Here is a 24,763-nt window from a genome sequence, read left to right as displayed (position 1 = left end):
TGGACCCTAAATTAATTCCCTGTGTACTATATTCCATCTTCAATGTGGCAATATTTCGTTTGTAAATTATTTAGCTTCTTCAGTAGTACTTCCCCAATTTTGGTTTCAATTAAATTTCTAGATGCTTATGACAGAAAGGTATTATTATTATTATGACTTTAACTTGGAATTTTAAAGCATTAGTTGTCACAAAAATTAGAGGAGAAAGGTACTTTCACAGAAGTGATTTAACATTGTAGGGTAGGGCAATACAAAATAAAAATAGAAACTTAAACATGCTTTCCTTTTCCAAAATACTAAACTTTACTTCTTCCTCTTCTAGTTATGGATTCATAGCAGGGCAGGGTAGCAGGTTGAAAATAAGTGAGAAGTAGAAAATGATAAAGCCACAGGGTAACAGAGAGTGTTGTTTCCAAATAAATGAATATAAGGCAAAAGAACATGAGAATATGACCAGGACCCAACAGAAAACCTACCTCTGTGCTTCTATGTATGCAGAAACTGCAGGAATATAAAGATGGTGCCTCTCGAGGAGATACTTGGATGAGGGTGGCATTTAAGTCAGTGGATTCCATAAAGCAGATTGCTCTCCCCAATATGAGTGGGCGGTCTAGAATCTATTAAGAGCACAAAAAGAACAGAATGTCAGAAGTTGGTCGAATTCAATTTCTGCCTGACTGCTTGGGTTTGGGATATCCACCTGCTCCCCTATCTTTAGTGCTCTTGGTTCTCAGGTTTGGGAATCTGGAGCGGAATCTACATCATTGTCTTTCTGTATTTCAAGCCTTCCAAGTGCATCCTGGGCCTATCGACTTGCAAATTCCAGCTTGTGGAACTGCATTATTATATCTGTTTCTCTAGAGAAGTCTGACTAATATAGCCTGCTTTGATGAACAGTTTCTTTCTCTTTCTTTCTTTATTTCTTCTTTCTTTCTTTCTTTCTTTCTTTCTTTCTTTCTTTCTTTCTTTCTTTCTTCTTTCTTTCTTTCCTCTTTCTTTTTCTCTTTCTCTCTTTCTTTCTTTCTTTCTTTCTTTTCTTTCTTTCTCTCTTCTTTCTTTCTTTCTTTCTTTCTTTCTTCTCTTTCTTTCTTCTTTCTTTCTTTCTTTCTTTCTTATTTTATTTAAGTGACACGATCATATTTGGGTTACAGTCATAACCAGAATATCCCCCTTCACCAGTGTAACATTACCCCCTCCCCTTCCTATCCCCTGCCTGTATTGGAGACAGGCATTCTACTACAGTTATTTGTTTTTAAGTTCAGTAAGTTGTATTTTTTTCCTTAAAAGAGTAAAAAATATATATACTAAAGGTGTGATAGTGGCAATTGCCATTGCTTGCATAGGTCCAGAAAAATGGGGAAAATGGAAAAAAAATCCTTGACCTGATTACAAAAATGCCTCACCCCAGAAGTTTATTGGCATAAGACAGACTCTGGGTTCCAGGCATACCAGTCCATCCAACTCCAGTGATGAACAGTTTCTTTAGTGCACATAAAAATACGTTCTTGCAAAAGGTCTGATAATTTTTTCTAATAATATTATAATGATGGTCTTTTTAAATGGTGATGGACACTTACACCTGATATGACTCAGTTACATCTTAATAACAGATATCATTTTCTACCTCTTCCTCAATATAAAAAATAATTTTGAGTTTTAGAAAAAAATGCCCTTTGCAAATAAAAGATATTCATATCATGTTAATGCATATTAACTTGTAACTTCAAAAATCATTGCAAACATTTGCTTATTTTATACCTATCTAAAGAATTTATTCCAAAACAAAATCACTCTTTCACTTCCCTTCGATATTTACTGAGTATTTAAGCATAAAGAACCATTCTAGGAGTGATAGGTAAGCAATGAAGAAAAGCAAAATTCTCTAATGGGGCTCAGTACAGATGTTCTAAAGGTATCAAGAATATGTACATGAAATAATGTTTCTTCTGAAGTTAGAGTCTAAAGAAAATCTGTAGTTGCTAATCAAAGAAGACATTGTTTAGGAAAGTTTCTGAATCTGGTTATAATCCTATTGATTTGGAAGGGTTGTGATTCATGTTAATGTTCCAGGAATCCTTCCAAGAATTTTATGTTATTCAGTTCCATTCAATGAGTATGTGAGGTTGGATGTGACTATTGTGTAGTCAGCATAGTTATTAATACTACCAATGACAACAGGGAGCCAGTAAGATGGTCTCTGGTTTTTCTAACAAAGCTGACCAGATAAACAAAAAGAAAAAATAGAGGATATATGATTTGATGATAGTGGATTACTTCCAAAAGTGCTCATCTCATACCTGAAACATAGTACAGGGATTAGACTCTTGCCTTGTATGCAACTAACTCCATTTTGATCTTCAGTACTGCATAGGGTCTTTTGAGCATCACTAGAAGTAACCCCTAAGAATAAAGCCCAAAGCATCACTGGCCCAAGCATCATTGGATCTGGTCCACAACCACAGCAAAGTGTTGATGGCAAGACTTTGAATTACCCATTCCCTTACTCTAGAAAACCAGTAGCTTACTAGATAAGATGAAGAGGTTACACTGGAAATGTTTCTCAAGGGAGTTGATTCTGCCCTCTAGGAGACAGGAAAATGTACACAGTTAAGGTATTATTGGTTATTAGGAACACTGAGGGTTGCTACTAGAATTTAACCAATGAACTTAAAGACTACTGTACTATGAATGCTTAGTATAAGCAATACCTTACAAGAAGTACTGGTCCCACTGTGGATATTGTTTAGTTATTGTCTTTACTGCTGTGATGCTTTTTGGGATTGTTTGATTTCTTTTTTGTATTATTGTTATGTTTTTCTTCCTTTATTTCTTTATTTTCTTAAATTGATATTTATAGCCTCTAGAAAGACTCCTCCCATTTTTGCTTGTTTGATTTTTGTTCCCCCCTTTATTCTTTTTTTCTTTCCTTCAAACAGAACCACATAACTTGAACCATCTTGTTCTGCCTCACAAATTGAGGTGGAAATAGTGGAGGGTACCAAGACTAAACAGTCGTATGAACATTGAGTTGAAATTAAAAATGACCAGACTTGGGGGCCGGAGAGATAGTATGGAGGTAAGGCGTTTGCTTTTCATGTACAAGGTCCGTGGTTCGAATCCTGGCTTCCCATATGGTCCCCCGAGCCTGCCAGGAGCGATTTCTGAGCGTAGAGCCAGTAGTAACTCCTGAGCGCTGCCAAGTGTCACCCCCCAAAAAAATGATCAGACTTAAACACCAAATCTAAAGCCAACAATAACAGAATAGTTACCCAATCTACAACAGGCTAGACACAGAGGGGACCACTTATACTAGCAGCTCAGGGGTCAAAGGAGGGGGATATGTTCCCTGTTGGGAACAGGGGTGGAGGGAGGACAATATTGGTGTTGGGAATGCCCCTTATTCAATGTCACTATGTACCTAAATATTATTGTAAAAGATTTGTAATTCACTTTGGTCAAAATAAAAATTATTTTAAAAAAAAGAAATACTGGTCCCACACAAAATGCCCACAAGGCCTCCAATGAGTAACATTAACTAAATGTATGTCTGGGGCCCCTCTAGCTTGCAATCTCTTTTACTTGAAGGCTCTAATTGATTCCAGACACCAAGAGTCTTGAGCAAAACTACTAACACAATCAGATTGCCTTTTTCACAGAAGAACCCGACATTTCTTTTTTTTTTTTGCTTTTCTATTTTTTTATATTTTATTTAAACACCTTGATTACATACATGATTGTGTTTGGGTTTCAGTCATATAAAGAACACCACCCATCACCAGTGCAACATTCCCATCACCAATGTCCCAAATCTCCCTCCTCCCCACCCAACCCTTTCCTGTACTCTAGACAGGCTTTCTATTTCCCTCATACATTCTCATTATTAGAATAGTTCAAAATGTAGTTATTTCTCTAACTAAACTCATCCCTGTTTGTGGTGAGCTTCATGAGGTTGGCTGTAACTTCCAGCCCTTCTCTCTTTTGTGTCTGAAAATTATTATTGAAAGAATATCTTTCATTTTTCTTAAAACCCATAGATGAGGCCATTCTGCATTTCTCTCTCTCTGACTTATTTCACTCAGCATAATAGATTCCATGTACATCCATGTATAGGAAAATTTCATGACTTCATCTGTCCTGACAGCTGCATAATATTCCATTGTGTATATGTACCACAGTTTCTTTAGCCATTTGTCTGTTGAAGGGCATCTTAGCTGTTTCCAGAGTCTTGCTATGGTAAATAGTGCTGCAATGAATATAGGTGTAAGGAAGGGATTTTTGCATTGTATTTTTGTGTTCCTAAGGTATATTCCTAGGAGTGGTATAGCTGGATCGTATGGGAGCTCGATTTCCAGTTTTTGGAGGAATCTCCATATTGCTTTCCATAAAGGTTGAACTAGACGGCATTCCCACCAGCAGTGGATAAGAGTTCCTTTCTCTCCACATCCCCGCCAACACTGTTTGTTCTTTGTGATGTGTGCCAATCTCTGGTGTGAGGTGGTACCTCATAGTTAAAACCCAACATTTCTTTGTGGGCTACCAGCATCATAGCTTATTAAAATGCAGAATTTCAGTCCTACATTTTCTAATAGAATCTCTGTAGGCAAGGCCTAGTACTGTGAGTTTTAATGCCATTAAAATAAGTATATACAGGCCAAGTGAGATCCAGTCTAGGCTCTTATGCACTGATTAGGAAACAGCTGAATTTCAACTTTACTCTTCTGATTTTGTATGTGAACAGACTCCTAGGGGCCCAAATTATCCAGAAGTAAATATTCTATTTCCAGTCTTCATAAATGCTTTGGCTGAAGTTCTTCCTTCCTTCCTTCCTTCCTTCCTTCCTTCCTTCCTTCCTTCCTTCCTTCCTTCCTTCCTTCCTTCCTTCCTTCCTTCCTTCCTTCCTTCCTTTTTCTTTCTTTTCTTTCTTTCTTTTTCTTCCTTCCTTCCTTCCTTCCTTCCTTCCTTCCTTCCTTCCTTCCTTCCTTCCTTCCTTCCTTCCTTCCTTCCTTCTTTCTTTCTCTCTCTCTCTTTCTCTCTCCCTCCCTCCCTCCCTCCCTCCCTCCCTCCCTCCCTCCCTCCCTCCCTCCCTCCCTCCCTCCCTCCCTCCCTCCCTTCCTTCCTTCCTTCCTTCCTTCCTTCCTTCCTTCCTTCTGTGTGCCACACCTGGATGTCTACAAGGTTTACTCTTGACTCTGTGCTCAGAGATTACTCCTGAGGATCTCAGGAGAACCTATAGCAGTGGTTCTCAAATAGTGGGGCACGCGTTTGATTTCAGCAAACACTGTCATAACAAGCTAAATATCGTGTTTATGTCTCTGGAGCTGAGAGTTGCTGTGTCCTGCTTCAAACCCCGCTTCGAAAATCTATGCATTGCAAAATGTGCTCATTGTATCCATTAATCCAGACATCACCTCTGATTAAAAAATCAGCTCAAATTATTTTATATATTTTTGTTTTGCAGGTTAAAGGTTTTTTTTTTAACAAAGATGCCATTTACAGTCACGCAGGGGGTGCAAAATGTTTTCTTCTTACTAGGGGGGCATGACAGAAAATAATTGAGAAGCACTGACTTATAGAGTCATAGGGAATCAAACCTAGGTCTGCCATGTGCAAGGTAACAATGGCTTTACTTACTATACTTAAATCTCCAGCTCCGAGACTGGAGTTCTTCACCACTCCAGTTTCTTACTTCTCAATTTTCTTAGTTAACTTGTCTTCTATGCCCTGAATCAGCAATTATTAAGTGATACCTGGGCACCTGAATAGACAAAATCCCTGCTATCAAAACTCTTTGTCTGATTTATATGATTTATGATGACATACTTGAATTCCATGTAAAATGCACACAGAATAACCTAGTAACACAAATTAATGTAATATATGGGCAATAACTGCTAAATGATATAAAAATACAAATGATAAAATATTGTCAGGTTTTGTGTTTATATGTTTTATGTAACAATAATGTTACAATAGTAATGTTGACCTAACTTGTTCTTCGGTCAAAAAACCAGGAGTGAAGGTGTTTATCTGAAATAAATGGATGAAGAAACTGTGAGGGTTCAAAGGAAAATGTCTTCACAGCACTGACCAAGACAGCTATGGAACCTCTTGAAGGTTCTCTCTGAAAATGCTGTCACTACCTTGCATTTTCTTCCTATCCTGCAAATGAACAATAGTTAAAATGACAAAGCAGGATTGCTCTGCAGTGGAGTTTTTATGCTAGAAGCCATGAGGCCTGGATCATCCGAGTCAGACAACCATGTGACTAGCGTCAAAAGCTCTGATAATGGTGTGGTCAAGGTCTGTCCTTGAAGCAAATTATCCCTCCATTAAGAAAAACACCCTGAAATAAATGATGTGATAAAGGCAACACATAAATATCTGCTTTCCTTTGACTGAAAAATCATCAATAAACCATGATGGAACATGAGAAGGAACTTCATTTTCTCATCAACAACTACATGGCAGGCACCACCCTTAAAGCAACTCTACATGGTGATGATTATTAGTTCCATTTTAACAAGTAATAAGATAATATTTAGTGGCATAAAATAAAAGAGAGTCCCTTAAAAATAATTATATCAAAAAAAGATGATCATATCATGTCTAACTCCAACAGCTATTTCTTTTTGTTCTAAGAAGCTGTATATACTATTGTGTGCAGAAAAAGCCAATACCAGAAAATGAGTCTAACAGGAAGGACTCATATAGATGTTAGACAGGTCCACTAGAAGATGGTATAAAAAGCAGTGTATAGCCAGCATACAGTCTAGGTCATGTGATTACAGTCAGGGGCTTTCACAAATTTCTCCAAAGAATAGGTCATGAGTAGAATGAGATGGGTTTGTTTATTTATAGAAACAAAATAGCTAAAGTCAAAGTTAACAGGGAAGAAGAAGAAACCTTGGTATAAGAGAAATCACATCTTAATTACCTCAGATATCAGACTGAGCCAGAAATAAATAGATACAAGAACAATCTAGTTGGGGGAAAAGGGGTTGAACTGAGCTCAGATGCTGACTGTACTCCATCTATTATTTAAAGAAAGACATATGGCTGTGGAATAGCTCAGTGGTGAGTACTGCCTTATATGTTTGCAGCATTGAATTCAATAACAAAGAAGAGAGAAAGAAAAGGAAGGGAGAAAGAAGAAGAAAGGGAAGGAAGGAAGGAAGGGAAGGAAAAGGGAAGGAAGGTAGGGAAGGAAGGAAGAGAAAGAAGGGAGGGAGGGAAAGAAGGAAGGTAAAGAAGGAAGAGAAAGAAGAGAGGGAAAGAACTAAGGAAGAAAGGAAGCAGGGAAGGAAAGAGGGAAAGAGGAATGTAGAGAGGTAGGGAAGATGACTTAAGTAGGAGAATACAGCATTGTGAAGTGCTGAACTTGATTCCCAGCACTTCATAAACCCAAAAGCATTGCAACAGGTGCTCCCTATAAAACTTAATTTTTTTTGGTTTTGGGGACACACCCAGTGGTGCTCAGGGGTTACTCCTGGCTATCTGCTCAGAAATAGTTCCTGGCAGGCACGGGGGACCATATGGGATGTCGGGATTTGCACCAACCACCTTAGGTCCTGGATCAGCTGCTTGCAAGGCAAACGCTGCTATGCTATCTCTCTGGCCCCTAAAATTTAATTTTTTAAAGAAAATAAAACACATACCTCAACCTAGTAAAAGCCATAGGGAGATACTAACAACAACAACAACAACAACAACAATAATAATATTGTACTTATATAAATTTATCCACATTTTCACATAATGCACCACTCATATTCACTTATTTACTTTTTATTTAGTTTAACAAACATCTGTGGAAGTTTTATTAAACTATGGACTCCAAGATAGCTATGAGACAATGGCAAATTCTACCTGATTCAGTGTTTGGCATTTAGGGAAACATTCAATAGTTAATATAGTTTTTTTTTGTTTTTCGGGCCACACCCATTTGATGCTCAGGGGTTACTCCTGGCTAAGTGCTCAGAAATTGCCCCTGGCTTGGGGGGACCATATGGGACGCTGGGGGATCAAACCACAGTTCTTCCTTGGCTAGCGCTTGCAAGGCAGACACCTTACCTCTAGTGCCACCTCACCAGCCCCAGTTAATATAGTTTTTAATTTTTGGACTAAACCCAGTGATGCTAGAAGCTACTTCCTGTTCAGTGCCTGGGGAAGTCTCTCATACAATAGTTGGGAGAACATGTAGTGCCTGGAATTGAATATATGTCTCATAAAATCATAAAATAGCCATTGAGCTATCTACACAGTCCCATATGATTCCATATCTGCCTTAACCTAGGAATGTGTGCAAGAGCAACTGTTATCAGTCTAAATCATCGAGCATCCATAGTCCCTTCAGAGAAGAAATGGTTTCCATCTCATATTGCTATTCCAGATATGCCTATATCATTAGCAATACATCATGGGCAGGGTAACGTAGTAAGGCAAACAAAATAGTGTCACAATACAAAATGACAAGTGAAGCAGATGGAGATAAGATGGAGTGGGAGTGACTGAGGAAATACAGAGGCAGTCATTTCATTCCATTTGAGATGGAAGTGGTCAAGAAAAGTTTTCCAGAATAAAAGAGACTCCTTACATTGAATTCAAAAGAATATTTCCTAGTTAACAAAATATATGAGGAGAAACTATGCCAATAATTGGTTGAAATAGCAGCAGTGTCAATAATCTGATGAAATTAGCATAAACAATTACTAACCACCAAGCAAACTCCTAATTTCACCAATATCATGCTAAGTGGAGTAAATCAAAGAGAAGAGGAAAACATATAAAGTAATCTCTCTCATGTGTACGATTTAAATATCTGCAGTGAGATAGCAACAAAAGTCCAAAGGCAACAGACCTGAAAAGCTGGTCCACAGAGCTGAGTTTTGTGGATGTGGCAGGGAGTTGACAAGAGGGGACTTTAGGACCTTGATGGAGGGCAAGGGGTGCTGTGGTTTGGGTGTGGTGTTGGAATGATGTGCACATAAAACTATCATTACCAGTATCATCAATTACAGTACATCAATAAAGACATTTTAAAATCTAGACTTTAAACAATCATAAGGATGAAGCCAAATACATATGAATACAAACTACATCATGTGCTTTGAGCCATGTCAATGTAACAGCCAGCTTTGTTGTTTTCTAGTGTCATGCGGAATTGCCTGCAAGAGGTAGGGAATTCGTGGGAACTCTCTGGGGGAGCACAAAGGAATAAATAGTCCAGCCCCATGTTGTCTGGCATCTGAGAGGATATTCACTCGACCATTCAACAGGCTTTCTAGTCATTTCCCCCAAGGTGACATACATTTCTGGATTACTTGTTGAGTAGTCCTGCTCCTCTACTGGTATTTATTAGCCTTAAGAAGACCAGATTTCTCTGTAATGTCAAAAAAGCCTGAAAATAATAGTTAATAAATATGGAAATTTCAAAGTCTAGTTAAATTTGTTATTGGCCCTTTGTCTTCCCTACATTATGTGTTTTCAGTTTTAGATAATTAGCACAAAAATTTTCAGTGCAAAAATGACTGAATGTCACTTTCCCTACTAATCTATTTATAATTTTTCCAAGTTTGTTTTATTTATATAAACATATATAATCTGAGCACTCTGTAACAGATTCTTATCCTTGGGAATTCATTTACCATAAAAGAATTTTTGTTGAAATTTTTTTTTTTTTTTTGGTTTTTGGGTCACACCCGGTGACGCTCAGGGGTTACTCCTGGCTATGTGCTCAGAAGTCGCTCCTGGCTCGGGGGACCATATGGGACACGGGGGGATCGAACTGCGGTCCATCCAAGGTTAGCGCAGGCAAGCCAGGCACCTTACCTCTAGTGCCACTGCCTGGCCCCCTGTTGAAAATTTTTGTTGCTTCTGGTAATTTAATATAAAAAGTATAGCATGTTATTATAATTAAGCTGGACTGACAAGAGAAATAAGGGGTAAGAGGGCTTTTCTAATAACAAGAAATATGTATTTTGACCAAAAGTGGGAGACATTCCCACCTAGGGTTACTAAAATACTCACTCTTAAAGTCCTGACTTGCCAGCTAGAAATCCAATTGCTTGGAGACCATGACCACTGTATTAAAGAGGCTACTCGTTGGCATTCTGTTGGGAAACTTAGCAAAGCATAACTTCTAGTCCTCCCTAAAACATTAGATGTATAAATAAAGTTGTGGTAGACTTCGTGGATCATCTCGTTTTCCAACTGACCACTGACTGATGAGTTCTCTGATGATACCAAGGATCACCTTGCCGAACCTTGCCTACATGCCTGAATAGATAAATTGATAAATGGTTGCTGCATTTAGCCACTACATTTTTGTGGAGGTACGCCCAAGCAGTGGTCAGGGCTTCCTCCTATCTCTGTTCTCAGAAATCATTCCTGGTAGGCTTAGAGGACCATCTGGGGTGTCAAAGCTCAAATCTAGGTCTGCCATGTGCAAGACAACTGTACTATCACTATGGCCCAGGGCTACAAAGTTTTGTAGCTACTTAACTGAATTCTTCTGAGATAAGGAGGTCAGGAAGAAACTGTTGTGTTTAGTTGCATATTCTATACCTCCAGATAGCCAACAGCTTTTTTATTATCCCAAGATCACCATGTTTACTAACTCTATGATGTGGACTCAGTCCAGTTGCAATCAAGATGCCTTTCCTTCTCTTCACTGTCAGACTTGCATTTTCCTGCAAGAGAATCATTATCAAAACAAATGCACTTCCAATTTTGGCTTCAAAACCAGACCTACCTTGCAAAGTAGACACAGACTATGCCTCCCAATGGATATATATCTGGACTCCAATTCTAAATGTAACTAGGTTTTACTTCCCACACCATTAATTGCCTGAAGTTTAGACCTAAATTCAATCAGTAATCTATTGTTTTATGCTTCCTGGGAAGCCAGTTACAGCTGAAAGGAAAGCTGGGAGACAATTGGGTGGTGTTCAAAAATCTGAATCTTGGCGTGACTCTTAAGAATTTTCTTTTCCATTTTACTTACATTCAGGCTCTGATGTTATCAGTGATTTCCCGAGACAGTGAAAACCCTGACTTCCTCAAAGATTTCAACTACCTGCCTCAGCAAAACCCTAAATGTGTGTGCATGTGTGTGTGTGCAGGGCACTAACTGCCCTTTAGAAACTCTCCTCTTGTGTTTGTGTCCAAGGAAACACACACAAAGGAAACACACTGGCAGGCTTCTTTCATTTCTGCCTTCCTCTTGTTGGCTAAGAAGCAAAGTCTGTGGTGAGAAGCCCATTCAAAAGCTCGAATGTACAGGACACTCTTGCAGACCAATGAAAAGGCAGCAAATGGAGACTGCTTTTGATGAACTTAAGGGCAAAAACTAACCAGCACCACCAAAGCAGATGGATGATGTGTGCGTGTGGTAAAGCAGAATGACGACTTCATTTAAGGTTCTTAAGTCTGTAGTTCTTATTGCTCAGCTTTAGCTTACAAATGGTTATAAATCTTTTTAAAAGATTAACTGCTTGTCTTTTTTATTTTCTTCTTTTTCTTTCTTTCTCTTTCCTTTTCATTCTTTCTCTTTCCTTTCTTCTTTCTTTCATTCATTTTTTCTCTTCTCCCTTTCTTTTCTCCCTTCTCTCCTCTCTTCTCTCTTCCCTCTCTTTCTACTCCCTTGCCTCTCTCTTTCTTTTCTACCTACTGTCTTTCTCTTCTTTCACCTATTTCCTTTCTTGCTTGCTTTTCTCCTAGCAGTGACAATGGAGTAGAGACATGTAGTCCCTAGGCCTACTAATACTTTTAACCACCATGTTACCTCACACTAGCTCCTTTCCCCTGCTGGATTTAAGTTCTCTCCTATGAAAAATATGAATAGAATTTAAGAATTCTAAATGACAAATGTAGCCAAACATCCACTACCAAAGAGTGAGTTTGCACAATTACAGCTTTCTGTGAGTGGCTTTGCCTTCAAACTTATGGATAAGCCACTTTTGATTAGTACCTTCCTCACACAATAAGGCTTTGCTGTCATTTCAATGCCTAATTCACATTCAAAAATGCCCTTTGGCACACACACACACACACACACACACACACACACACACACTGGCCTGTGTTGTAAAGGAAGTCTTCGAGAGCAATGATATATATCATTCTGGGAGAACAGAAGGAGGGCCTGGATCCAGATATAAGTACAATAAAGCACAATCACTAAATAATAATTACCTCATATGAAATGCCCAGTATGTGTCAAGGCTTTCCTGGGGAATTTTGATCCTGACAAGAGCCATGAAGATACAGCTATAATAGTGGATGACAGCCACACACTGGGTTGGACACTCTAAAATGACTGTTGTCTGGCGACAAAAACCACACAGTACTTATTGCCTGCCAGGCATTATAAAGTGCTTCATACTTAGTAGTTTCTCCAGTACTTACACAGATTCTGTGAGGAAGGAGATACTATTAACCTTGAGCTGCAGATGAGGAAACCAAAGCACATAAAATAAGAAACTTGGCCAAGGCTATACAACTTTATAAATAAAAGAGTTAGAAATACTATTCAGAATTTTAGATACATATAAGGCCTATGTCATAGCAATATGTTGTACCCGAGTCATGTATTAACTGAAAGACTAACCCTAGACATTCATTACCTTACCAGTGGTTTACTTCTTACTCATGCCAATTTACACTTAGGAACCCTGAACAGAAACTCTACATAAGAAATGCTGGGGCCGGTGAGGTGGCGCTAGAGGTAAGCCTTGCAAGCGCCAGCCAAGGAAGGACTGTGGTTTGATCCCCTGGTGTCCCATATGGTCCCCCAAGCCAGGGGCAATTTCTTTTTTTTTATTTTTAATTATGAGAACAATGATGCAAAGAGGACAAGGTAAAGTTACAGTGAAAGAACAATCGCCCATAAACAGAGTTCTCAGAAGAAATCCCTTGCTGATGCCTAAATATTGAACTTACAGTCAAAAAACATTAAGAAAAATAAGGCAGAACCCATGTACAATTACTTTGTCCACAAATCCCCAGATTGTAGTACATTATAACATTTCTTAGCAGTACACAAAGCAACCTAAAGCCATGAAATTTGTGTGACTCCTTAACCATTGAAGGCATACTATTTTTATATATTCATGCACATACATATTAGTTTAAGTTAACATCAAAAGTTTAAGAGGTTTTTTTAAGGGTTAGTCAAAAGGGCACAGTAAAAACGGTGTTAGAGTGGCAAATATTGTTTGCATAGGCCCACCAAAATATGGGGGTCATAGGAAGGAATAACCTTGGTCTAAATACAAGGAGACCACTACCCCTGAAGTTTCCTGGCATAAGACCAACTCTAGGCTCCAGGCAAACTAGTTTATTCAATCCAAGTCATTGTCTGTAGTGCCAATACAGTTTTATTTTTCACGCAGTCCTATTGTTGGCATCAGGTTTCTGTATTAAAGATCCTGGAATCTGCACATCCTACATTGAAGTCAGGCTGGTGTGGAGTATCCTCTAGTTTCACCTCACAATTAAGGGGCAATACAGCAAGCCCTGTCCAGTAAGAAGGTCATTGTTCTTGTTAAGTCTTCTCAGTGTTAAGGGAAGTCTCTTTTGAGTAGATTGATGTCAGAGCAGCTGTAGGGTCTTCCGCCAGGGGCAATTTCTGAGCGCTTAGCCAGGAGTAACCCCTGAGCATCAAACGGGTGTGGCCCAAAAAAACAAAAAAAAACAAAAGAAAGAAATGCTGCTATTTGCCATAGCAGAAGACATGAAAATTGCACATTTGCCTTTCTATGCCTCATTCTAAAATGATACAGAAAATTTCCCTCATAGTTCATTGACTATACTTCATCATACAAATTCAACTGAATACAAAGGGAATTTGCATTAATAAAATTAATTATAATTAATATAATTAATGATATTATATTTTGGAGGGGTAAACAATCTAAAATTTTATTTTTTTGTTTTTTAATGGTTTTTATTTTGACCAAAGTGGATTACAAATCTTTCACACTAGTATTTTAGGTACATAGTGACATTAAATCAGGGGCATCCAATGTTGTCCTCCTTCAACCCCTGTTCCCAGCATGCATGCCATATCCACATCCTTTGCCCTCCAGGCTGCTAGTATAAGTGGTCCCCTCTGTATCTAGCTTGTTGTAGATTGGGTATCTATTCTGTTGTCTTTGGCTTTGGATTTGGTACCTAAGTCTGATCACTTTTTATTTATTTATTTATTTATTTTATTTTTTGATCACTTTTTATTTGTACTCAATGATCATATGACTGTTTTTCATCTTGGTACCCTCCATTATTTCTCTCTCAATTTGTGAGGCAGAACAAGATGGTTCGAGTTATGTGGTTCTGTTTGAAGGAAAGAAAAAAAGGGGGGGCAAAAATCAAACAAGCAAAAAATGGGAGGAGTCCTTCTAGAGGCTATAAATATGATTTAAGAGAAGAAAGGGAAAAAAGGAAGAAAAACATAATAACAATACAAAACAAAAAAATCAAACAACCCAAAAAGCACCACAGCAATAAAGAACAGCCAAACAATAACCTCGGTCCCAAAATAAGAACAAAACAGAGCACAAAAAAAAACAAAAACAAAAACAAAATCAAAAAATTCATTAACAACTAAAAATTTAATTTGTGCTTTGTTTTTTTTCATAAGCACAGTAAATTTTGGGGAGATTAGAAAGGGAATTCCCTTAGCCTAAAAGATACAGGATTGCTCTGCCCTTGAAGTATACTGTCAGGGGAATAACTACAGGCTCCATATATGCTCTTATTCTCTCCCCTAGGTCCTTTTGTGGTGTCTGGAAACTTTCTGCTCAGTCCTGCATAATAAAATCAGGCCTCTGTAACTAGAAATCTTGGTATTTGCACAGGCCATAGGATGGAGCCTTGGATGGAGTCTTTCTTTCCGATTCTAGAAGTTCTGTTCTATCACAGTTGTTTTAATCAGTCTTCTGTAGTTGGTGGTCTTGGTTTTTGCACCAATCCTAGGACAAAGCCTAGGATAGAGTCTTTCATTATATTTCCAGAAGTTCTGTTCAGTTGCAGAACAACCTATAATTTTAAATGAAAATTACCTACTTCTGTTGAATTATATAATTCTTCTTTGAGGATGATTTCATGATAATTCACATATTTGACCAAAGTTATTTCATTAGGGGAGACTTGCCTCTGGTTGACATCACTGGCCTATTCTAGAATGAGTGACAGAGCCCAATACAACCAAATGGGTCCCAATATTCTCCACACACAACCTGCACCATATTAAGGGCTCACACTATAGCTTCTGCCTGCTTGCCTCTGACTGACACCACTGGGCCTACTCTAGAATGGGAGGCAGAGCCCTTCCCTTTTAGGTGGGTCATGGTAGCCTCCATACCCAACCTGTACCATACTAAGGGCCCATACCACTTCTCCTGAAGCATAGGCAGTCACAGAGCAGATCTACTTAAAAATTATATGCTGCTCACAGTAATTATTTCTGTCATTCTGTAAGGACAAGCAAAGAATAAAGACAGTAACTTTCATCCTAATCCCTCAGCATCTTCTAGGGAATGACTAGGAGATGATGTAGATTAACAACAAAGACTTACCCCTACAATACTGCAAGAACCTAGAGAAACAACAGGGAAAACAAGTAAAAAACCATCAAGTTCAATGGTTGAAAATGTCACCAAAGACATCAACAACACCAACCAGTTCAGTAAATCCTCAGACAGTCTTTAGTGACATCATGATGAAGACAATCAATGAGCTCAAAGAAACAATAGCACAGGTAGTCAACAAAGCACAAGGAAGCATAAGAGTTTAAATTAAAATAAATTGTCATCAGAAATAAATAGCATGGTAAATTATATTTAAAAAAACTCAATAAAAGCTCTCAGTTTCAGGGTAAGAATAGTTGAGCAAAAGATCAACTGAAAGAGGAAATCTCTAGGAAGCAGCATAAAGTGGAACATAGTCTGAAAAGAAATGAAGAACATACCAGAGAACTGTGTGATAAGTTCAAGAGGAACAATGTCAGAATCATCAAAATCACTGTAGAACAGGAAGGCAAATATGAAGAAAATATAGCTAAAGAAGTCATCGATACAAATTTCCCAAAGTTGAAGATCATAGGCACTGAGATCTAAGAGGGTCAGAGTCCCATTGAAAATAGAGCCAATTAGGAAAATTCCAAGACACATTGTACTCAAAATGACAAAATCCAAAGATAGAGACAGAATATTGAAAGCAGTGGGGCCAGAGCAGTGGTGCAAGCTGTAAATCAAATGCCTTGTGTGCAGTAGCCTAGGACGGTTCACGGTTCGATCCCCTGGTATCCCATATGGTCCCTCAAGCCAGAGGCAATTTATGAGCCAGGACTAATCCCTGAGCGTCACCGGGTGTGGCCAAAAAAACTGAAAAAAAAAATACAAAAAAATATTGAAAGCAACAAGATTCCCAGAAGGAACTTAGATACAAAGGAAATCCAATAATATTTATAGTGGGTCTATCTAAAGAGACTCTGTAAGACCTGAGAATATGAAAATACATAAGTACAATAATTCAATGAAATGAACACCTCAGTAGAACACTATACCCAGCTAGATTATCATTCATATTTGAAGGAATGATGCAGAACTTCATGGAGAGGCAAGATCTTAGGGAATTCATAGTTTTGTTTTGTTTTTGTTTGTTTTGATTTTTGGTTTTTGAGCCACATCCAGTGATGCTTGGGTTACTCTGGCTATGCGCTAAGAAATCGCTCCTGGCTTGGGGGACCATATAGGATGCTGGGGGGATCAAACCACAGTCCATCATAGGTCAGCCACATGCAAGGCAAACACCCTACCGCTTCACCACTGCTCTGGCCCCCCTATTGTTTTTTTTGGGGGGGGAAATTCATAGTTTTGAAAACAGTTTTGCAAGAAGCAAAACTGAGAACCTCTTTAAAGGACAGAACACACTTAATAATATGTGGCAGGGGCTGGCGAGATGGCGCTAGAGGTAAGGTGTCTGCCTTGCAAGTGCTAGCCAAGGAAGGACCGCGGTTCGATCCCCCTGCGTCCCATATGATCCCCCCAAGCCAGGGGCGATTTCTGAGTGCTAAGCCAGGAGTAACCCCTGAGCATCAAATGGGTGTGGCCCAGAAAACCAAAAAAAAATATGTGGCAATGAGTATGACACTCAGTAATAGGTAATATGGTTTCCCTTTACTAGATTAAGAAAGATTAAAAACATATACTAATTAATCATCACAAATGGAGTTTTATTTACTTTTTTAATAATTTTTTTTGGATTCTGGGTCATGCCCAGCAGTGCTCAGGGGTTATTCCTGACTCTATGCTCAGAAATCACCCCTGCCCCTCTACCGCCTTGCTCCAGATCTCCAGGGCTTCCCAGGGCCACGTGCCTGGGCAAGCCGATGAGTTGGGCCCCTTCCCCCATTATCCATTCAGCTCCTTAGGGAGGGTCTGGGTGGGGCTCTGAACTTCTGGCCTCCCAGCTTCTTGAAGTCACTGGTAATCTCTTTCCAGTCTATATTTTCAAAATCGCGCGGGGGTGGTAGCACAAGAGACATTAATCATTGAATTATGTTTTTATGTATGCAGAATGTCCATTTTGTACTTTGCCCTTTTGCATACCCCTTCAAAAGATCATATTTCTCTTTAACTTCCTTAACTCCTATCATCTTTACTCCTCATTTACCTTTTCTAACTTAAATACTGTAGAGTCCTAAGTCACAGACCAAAGTGGTGCCCTGGAGTTAACACCCACCCAACTATTTTAAAAGGCATAAAAAGGACACATATCTTTTCAACATTTTATGGGTGTTTTCTTTGACGGCTATAACTTTTGCTGAATATTTTCTTATACACTGACGGCCCCCCCCCCCCCGTTTTTTATCTTCTCTTTGTGAACTGCTCATTTGGAATTTGGTGTGAAAGAATCCCTCAGTTTAATGCTTATGTTTGAACCAAGTCATGGGTATTGTTGGAAATGTTTTTACGCCCCCATGTACTCTGATTGCACCACGTGGCTTTATTTCTTGTTTGCTTAGGCACACTAAAATGGGAAAATACTATACATACCAATAAGTTCTTATCTAATAGAGATGGGAACACACAAATCTTGTAGTGCAATGGGACCTTACACCCTGAACATTGACATAAAGACCTGGCACAGGCCTCAGAAGAATGGGCATTCTCCATTCACCCCTGATCTAGAGAAGACATCTACAAAACATCCAAGGTTGTATATAACATCACCTGAAGGTATTCCTCTACCAGGGAAGACCCTACAGCTGCTCTGACATCGATCTACTCAAAAGAGACTTCCCTTAACACTGAGAAGACTTAAGAACAATGAGGGGCCGGGTAGGTGGCGCTGGAGGTAAGGTGTCTGCCTTGCAAGCGCTAGCCAAGGAAGGACCGTGGTTCGATCCCCCGGCGTCCCATATGGTCCCTCCCAAGCCAGGGGCGATTTCTGAGCACATAGCCAGGAGTAACCCCTGAGCGTCAACCGGGTGTGGCCCAAAAACCAAAAAAAAAAAAAAAAACAAGAACAATGACCTGCTTATTGGACAGGGCTTTCTGTATTGCCCCTTAATTGTGAGGTTTGTATATAACATCACCTGGAAGCAATCCTCTACCACGGAAGACCCTACCACTGCTCAGACATCGACCTGCTCAAAAGAGACTTCCCTTAACACTGAGAAGACTTAACAACAACGACCTGCTTACAGGACAGGGCTTCCTGCATTGCCCTTTAATGGTGAGGTGAAACGAGAAGACGCTTCACATCATGACATCAATGTAGGATATGCAGATTCCAGGATCTTTAATACAGAAACTTGATACCAACAACAGAGACTGTGTGAAAAGTGTTTTGGAACTACGGACAATGTCTTGGATTGGACGATAATTTGCCTGAAACCTAGAGTTGGTCTTATGCCAGGAAACTTCAGGGGTAGGATCTCTTTGTATTTAGGCCAAGGTTATTCCTTTCCATGCCTCTCATATTTTGGTGGGCCTATACAAACAACAATTGCCACTCTAACACCGTTTTTACTGTGCTCCTTTGACTCTAATCCTTAAAAAAAAAACCACTTAAAATTTGAGGTTAACTTAAGCTAATATGCATGTACATGGAAATGTAAAAAATACTATGCCTCTAATGTTTAAGGAGTTACGTAAGTTTTATGGCTTCAGATTGCCTTGTGTGCTGTTAAGAAATATTATAATGTGGGCCCGGAGAGATAGCACAGCAGTGTTTGCCTTGCAAGCAGCCGATCCAGGACCAAAGGTGGTTGGTTCGAATCCCGGTGTCCCATATGGTCTCCCGTGCCTGCCAGGAGCTATTTCTGAGCAGACAGCCAGGAGTAACCCCTGAGCAAAGCCGGGTGTGGCCCAAAAACCAAAAAAAAATTATAATGTGTTACAATCTGGGGAGTTGAGGGACAGTACATGGATTCTGTTTTATTTATCTTAATGTTCTTTGGCTGAAAGTTCAAAGTTAAGATATCAGCAAGGGGAATTCTGCTGAGAATTATGTTATGGGTGATTGTCCTTCCACTGTAACTTTACCTTGTTCTCTTTCTTTGCATCTTTTGTTCTCATAATTCAAAATAAAAAAATTAAATAAAAAAATACAGGAAAAAAAAGAAATCACCCCTGGCAGGCACAAGGGGCCATATAGGATGCTGGGATTCGAAACACCGACCTTCTGCATGAAAGGCAAACACTTTAACTCAATGCTATCATTCCAGCCCCCTTTTTAATAATTCTATTTGTATATCCTTAACTTTTATTGGAACAAGTAATACACTTATTATATGCCTGCCAAGGTGCAGTCTGAAGGGTTGGAGGGAACCTGTGGATATTGGTGGAGGGGAAAGGATATTAGTGGTGGGATTTGTGGTGGAAAATTTGTGTTAAGATAGCTCCATTATGAACAATGAGAAATAAATTTAAAAAATAAGCTTTGAAGGAAATTGAGGGTATTAGAGATATTTCTCTCAATAATTGAGAGTTCTTAACTGAGAGAAACTTTATCAGTTCCCAACCTCAGAAAACATGCATACAAAGAATAACCATGAACCCCTCTCACCTAAAATTTTTATTTTAATAATACTGATGATGATGGGCTGGAGTAGTAGCTCAGTGCTAGGGCATTTGCCTTGCATGTGGCTGACCCAGGATGAACACAAGTTTGATCCCTAGCATCCCATATGGTCCCCAGAGCCAGGAGTGATTTCTGAATGCAGAGCCAGGAGTAACCCCTGAGCACCGCCAAATGTGACCCCCCCAAAATACAAGAAAACAAAACAAAACCAAACCCCCCCAAAACAAAAAAAGTAATGCTGATGATGACCAGAGTCACTTGAGTCATTTTATTAACCATAATACCAAGGCCCATAATTCTATTTTTGTAAATTTATTTAAATTATTATAGGTAGCTTTTCTGTAATATTAATATACTAACTATAAGATCAGTAGGTGTCCAAAAGAATACTGAGCACCTAGTCCACATCTGGCTGTGAAAGTGATTATAAAATATACCCACACTTCCAATTAAATTTCTTTCCCCATAAAATTTGTTTCCTTTGGAGGCTGGAGAGATTTTACAGATGGTAAGGTGCTTATTTTGCACATGCTGTTTTGGTTTGATCCTAGCACCACACAGGATTTATAAAGCAGGAGTGATCCGTGAGCACAGAGCCATGAATAATCCCTGAGCACTGCTAGGTATGACCCAAAACAGAAAATATTTTTGCTTAGTCCAATGAAATGCAAACAAAATTGGCATGTGCTGCTTTAGAGCAGAAGAAATGAGAGTCATTGCTGTTTTGGTTAAAATTCTAATTTTCTTCTGCCACAAAAAATGCTGTAAAATAATGACATTCATGATCGCTGTCTGGGTCCCAGAATAAAAAAAAAAGAAATCATAATAAGAGCTAACAATGTTCCACTAAGGACAAAGGAGATGAGTAAGAAGCCCTGTAGTGTAAGCCATTTAGGTTTTAGAATCATTTATAACCTCAACATAACCCACTAAAAGTTGACTAATAAATGTATGGTCTTTCCCTAACCAACTATTAGAGCATTGCTCCAGCAAAATAACTAGAAAACTATGGGGCCGGAGTGGTGGTGCAAGTGTTAGGGCATTTGCCTTGTATGCACTAACCTAGGATGGACCGTGGTTCGATCCCCTGGTATCCCATATGGTTCCCCACACCAGGAGTGATTTCTGAGTGCATAGCCATGAGTAACCCCTGAGTGTCAACTGGTGTGACCCAAAAACCAAATCCAAAACCAAAAATAAAAACCAAAACAACTAGAAAACTAGAAAAGAAAACATGAGACCCAGAAAACTAGGGCACCAAAACGAAAAATAGGCTATAGGAAGCCACAGGTTAATCTCTAGAGTGAATGCCTATAGAGTAAGGAGACCAGACTGAAGCAAAAGATAGAAGGGAAGACACCAGGAAAAGATCAAGAGATTGATTATCTGGTACTTTTGAATATTTAAAATAAACATGATAAACTATTTGATAAATTTGATAAGTATTATAAAGAAAAAAGGAATAAGGACCCCCTCAAAAAGTAAGCAAATAAAATAAAAAAAGTAAGCAAATAAAAATTAGGTTATTATTGACTCTAGAAATAATAAAATATTATTTACAAAAGAAATGTATGCTTTGGATCAACAACAGATAGTATTTATAAAGCTATAGCAATATAAGCAATGAATGCTTTTTTAAAAAATAATTTTTATTTTGACCAGTGGATTAAAATTTTTTCACAGTAATATTTTAGGTGCATAATGATATTGAATCAGGGGCATTTCCACCATCAATGTTGTCCTCCCTCCACCCCTGTTCCCAGCATGCATCCCATATCCTCCTCCTTTGCCCCCGGGGCTGCTAGTATAAGTGTCTGGCTTGTTGTAGATTGGATATCAATTCTGTTGTCTTTGGATTTGGATTTGGTGTTTAAGTTTGATAATTTTTTTAATTTCTACTCAATGTTCATACAACTATTTGGTCTTGGTACCCTCCATTATTTCTCCCTCAATTTATGAGGTAGAACAAGATGGTTCAAGTTATGTGGTTCTGTTAGAAGGAAAGAAAAAAGAAAAAAAAGAAAAGGGGCAAAAATCAAACAAGCAAAAAATGGGAGGAGTCCTTCTAGAAACTATAAATATCAATTTAAGAGAAGGGAAAAAGAAAGAAAAACAACAATACAAAAAAATATCAAACAAAAAAAGGAAAAAAAAGAAAAGCACCACAGCAATAAGCACAACAGCAATAAAGACAATAACCAAACAATAACCACGATCCCGAAATAAAAACAAAACAAATCTCAAAAAAACAATCAACAACAACAATAACAACAAAAATTAATTTGTGTTTCTTTTTTTTGCATAGGCTCAGTAAATATTGAGGAGATTAGAAAGGGAATTGTCTTGGCCTAAGAGATACAGGGTTATTCCTCCCTTGAAGTATACTGTCATGGGAATAACTACAGGCTCCATACATGCTCTTATTCTCTCCCCTAGGTCCTTTTGTGATGCCTGGAAATTTTCTGCTCAGTCGTGGATGATAAAATCAGGCCTTTGTAACTAGAGATCTTGGTGTTTGCACAGGTCGTAGGATGGAGCCTAGGATGGAGCCAGTTCTAGAAGTTCTGTTTCATCACCTTTGTTTTAATCAGTCTTCTGTAGTTGGTGGTCTTGGTTTTTTGAGTGCTTATTTTTAAATGTGAATGTGATTAACTTCTATTATGAAATAAGGAAAGGGCAATGAAGGAAGCTGGGTGGCAACCACTAAGGCCATTTATAAATATTCAAAGGAATCTCTCAAAACAGGTGGGCAAACTGGACTTGCCAGACTCATTTTCCATCATGTAGCCATGATTTGCTTTGATGAATGCAATGCAAGTGACAACCAACATGTGTCTTATCTGGGCAGATGCTTTGAAAGGCACTGTACCATCGTCTAAACATTTCCCATGGTTGCAAAGATCATGGAATCGGATGTTGAGATGGAGAGTCCATAACCTGAATGCCTCTGCTCCCAACAGCACTAACTGCCTGCTCTACTGAAAAAGTAGCATGAGCAATCAATTAATTTTGTTGAGTACAACTTCTGGTAATTGGGACTGGTTGGTTTGCAGCATTACTAATATTAAGCTAACAGCCCAATTATTATCTATCATCACTTGAAGTAAACCAAAAATAAACTAATGATTCAAGTAATAGTATAAACATCCAGTATATACTATGAAGATTTTTAGCAACAGCTAGAAAAGCAAAATGTGACTCCCCAAGAGAAGTCACCTTCAGAGGGAGTAGTTCTGACTTGATCAGGTGTTTGGTGGGTGTTATGTTCAGTTTTAGAAAATTGGAGTCAGAGAGATAGTATAACAGATAAATTGTTTGCCTTGTATATGCCTGACCCAATTCAGAACCTGGCTTCCCATATGGTGTCCCAAGAAATGCCAGAATTATTCTAAGCACAGAATCAGGAGTAAGCCCTAAGCATCATTGGGTGTGGCCCCAAAACAAAAACAAAAAGAAAAGATGAGAATCATTTGTACTGCTACATTGATAAAAACTAATTTCAAACCACTAGACATGCACATTTCTTCATGAAAATCTAGTGTAAAGAACAGTATATTGGTAGTAGTGGTGTTATCAACAGAATTTCCTCTTCAGTGCTCAGAGTTACTAGGAAAGAGAACAGAGGTTGGCCTACTTTGACTTTAATAGAGAAACTCAATTACTACCTGACCCTCCAGATAAGTTCCTCCCAATTAAACACTAACTTTAGACATTTTATCAGGCTTTTACCTCTAGGATAATCCAAAAGAAGCAATGATAAAAATAGTAGAAATCAATGAAACAAGAGAACTGTTTAACTAAATTATCAGGGATATATACACATATATAAATATATCAATGTACTGAGTGGACTTGGAGATTATTTCTTTGGTTTTTGGAGCCACACCTGGCAATGTTCAGGATTTACTTCTGGCTCTGCACTCAGGAATTACACCTGCTGGTATCAGGGTACTATATGGAATGCCTAGGATAAAACCCAGGTCAGCCACGTGTAAGGCAAGAACATATCTGTACTATCTCTCCAGCCCCCAGAGATTGTATTTCTAAACAATCATATTACATCGAAGAAAGCACATGTTTTTTTCATAGCATAAAAGTACTCCTAAGAAGCAGCTTCATCACAGATGGACAAATGCCCTAGAAGGCCTCTCCAGAGAATTTTCTTCCTGGGTGTTTCTCTGGAAGTATTTGTGCTATGCACCTTTAATAGATCCATATATCTGACACCCCAGGAATGAATGAGCAAATGCTCCAGGAATCTCACAACAAAGAAACAGAGAAATGTAGCCAAATGAACCAGACCGAAACCCATGTCATTCCCCAGAAGATTGCTACCAAAACAACAGGAGGAGATATCTATAACTCTAAAGAAAGCCATGTGTACACATTTACTTCCATAACCATTCAACCATGCTTACTGTTATAATCATGACACTGCCATGGAAGGCAAGCTGTGCATGGGAAGATAATTCATGCTGTCGGTACCTGGAATGGTATATGCTATGACCAGTCTCTCCTAATTCTAGTAACCAATGCCTTTATAAAATCTTGACCTTTGGCTGGTCTTTCAAGCCTAGTAATTGCTTCTTAACTATTTGTAATACAGTATTATCAAAACAAACCCAATTGGTTAAATATATGTAAATTGAATGTGATGTGTCTATGCTTACTTTGA

At 38.6% G+C, this 24,763-nt stretch overlaps 1 long non-coding RNA gene across 1 annotated transcript in view; it reads right to left on the bottom strand.

Annotated features, from left to right (window-relative positions):
* Positions 1-482: 482 nt before the first annotated feature.
* The window catches only part of LOC125999489 (uncharacterized), a 28,748-nt gene continuing 4,467 nt past the window's right edge, over positions 483-24,763 (bottom strand). The window contains exon 5 of the long non-coding RNA XR_007492105.1: positions 483-617. This is a non-coding gene — a long non-coding RNA (uncharacterized LOC125999489). The remainder of the gene's footprint in view (positions 618-24,763) is intronic.

This window comes from Suncus etruscus, chromosome X (assembly GCF_024139225.1).
Source record: "Suncus etruscus isolate mSunEtr1 chromosome X, mSunEtr1.pri.cur, whole genome shotgun sequence".
NCBI classification, from domain to species: Eukaryota; Metazoa; Chordata; class Mammalia; order Eulipotyphla; family Soricidae; genus Suncus; species Suncus etruscus.
The sequence above is the reverse complement of the archived record's forward strand: the minus strand, read 5'-3'. Positions and strand labels throughout refer to the sequence as shown.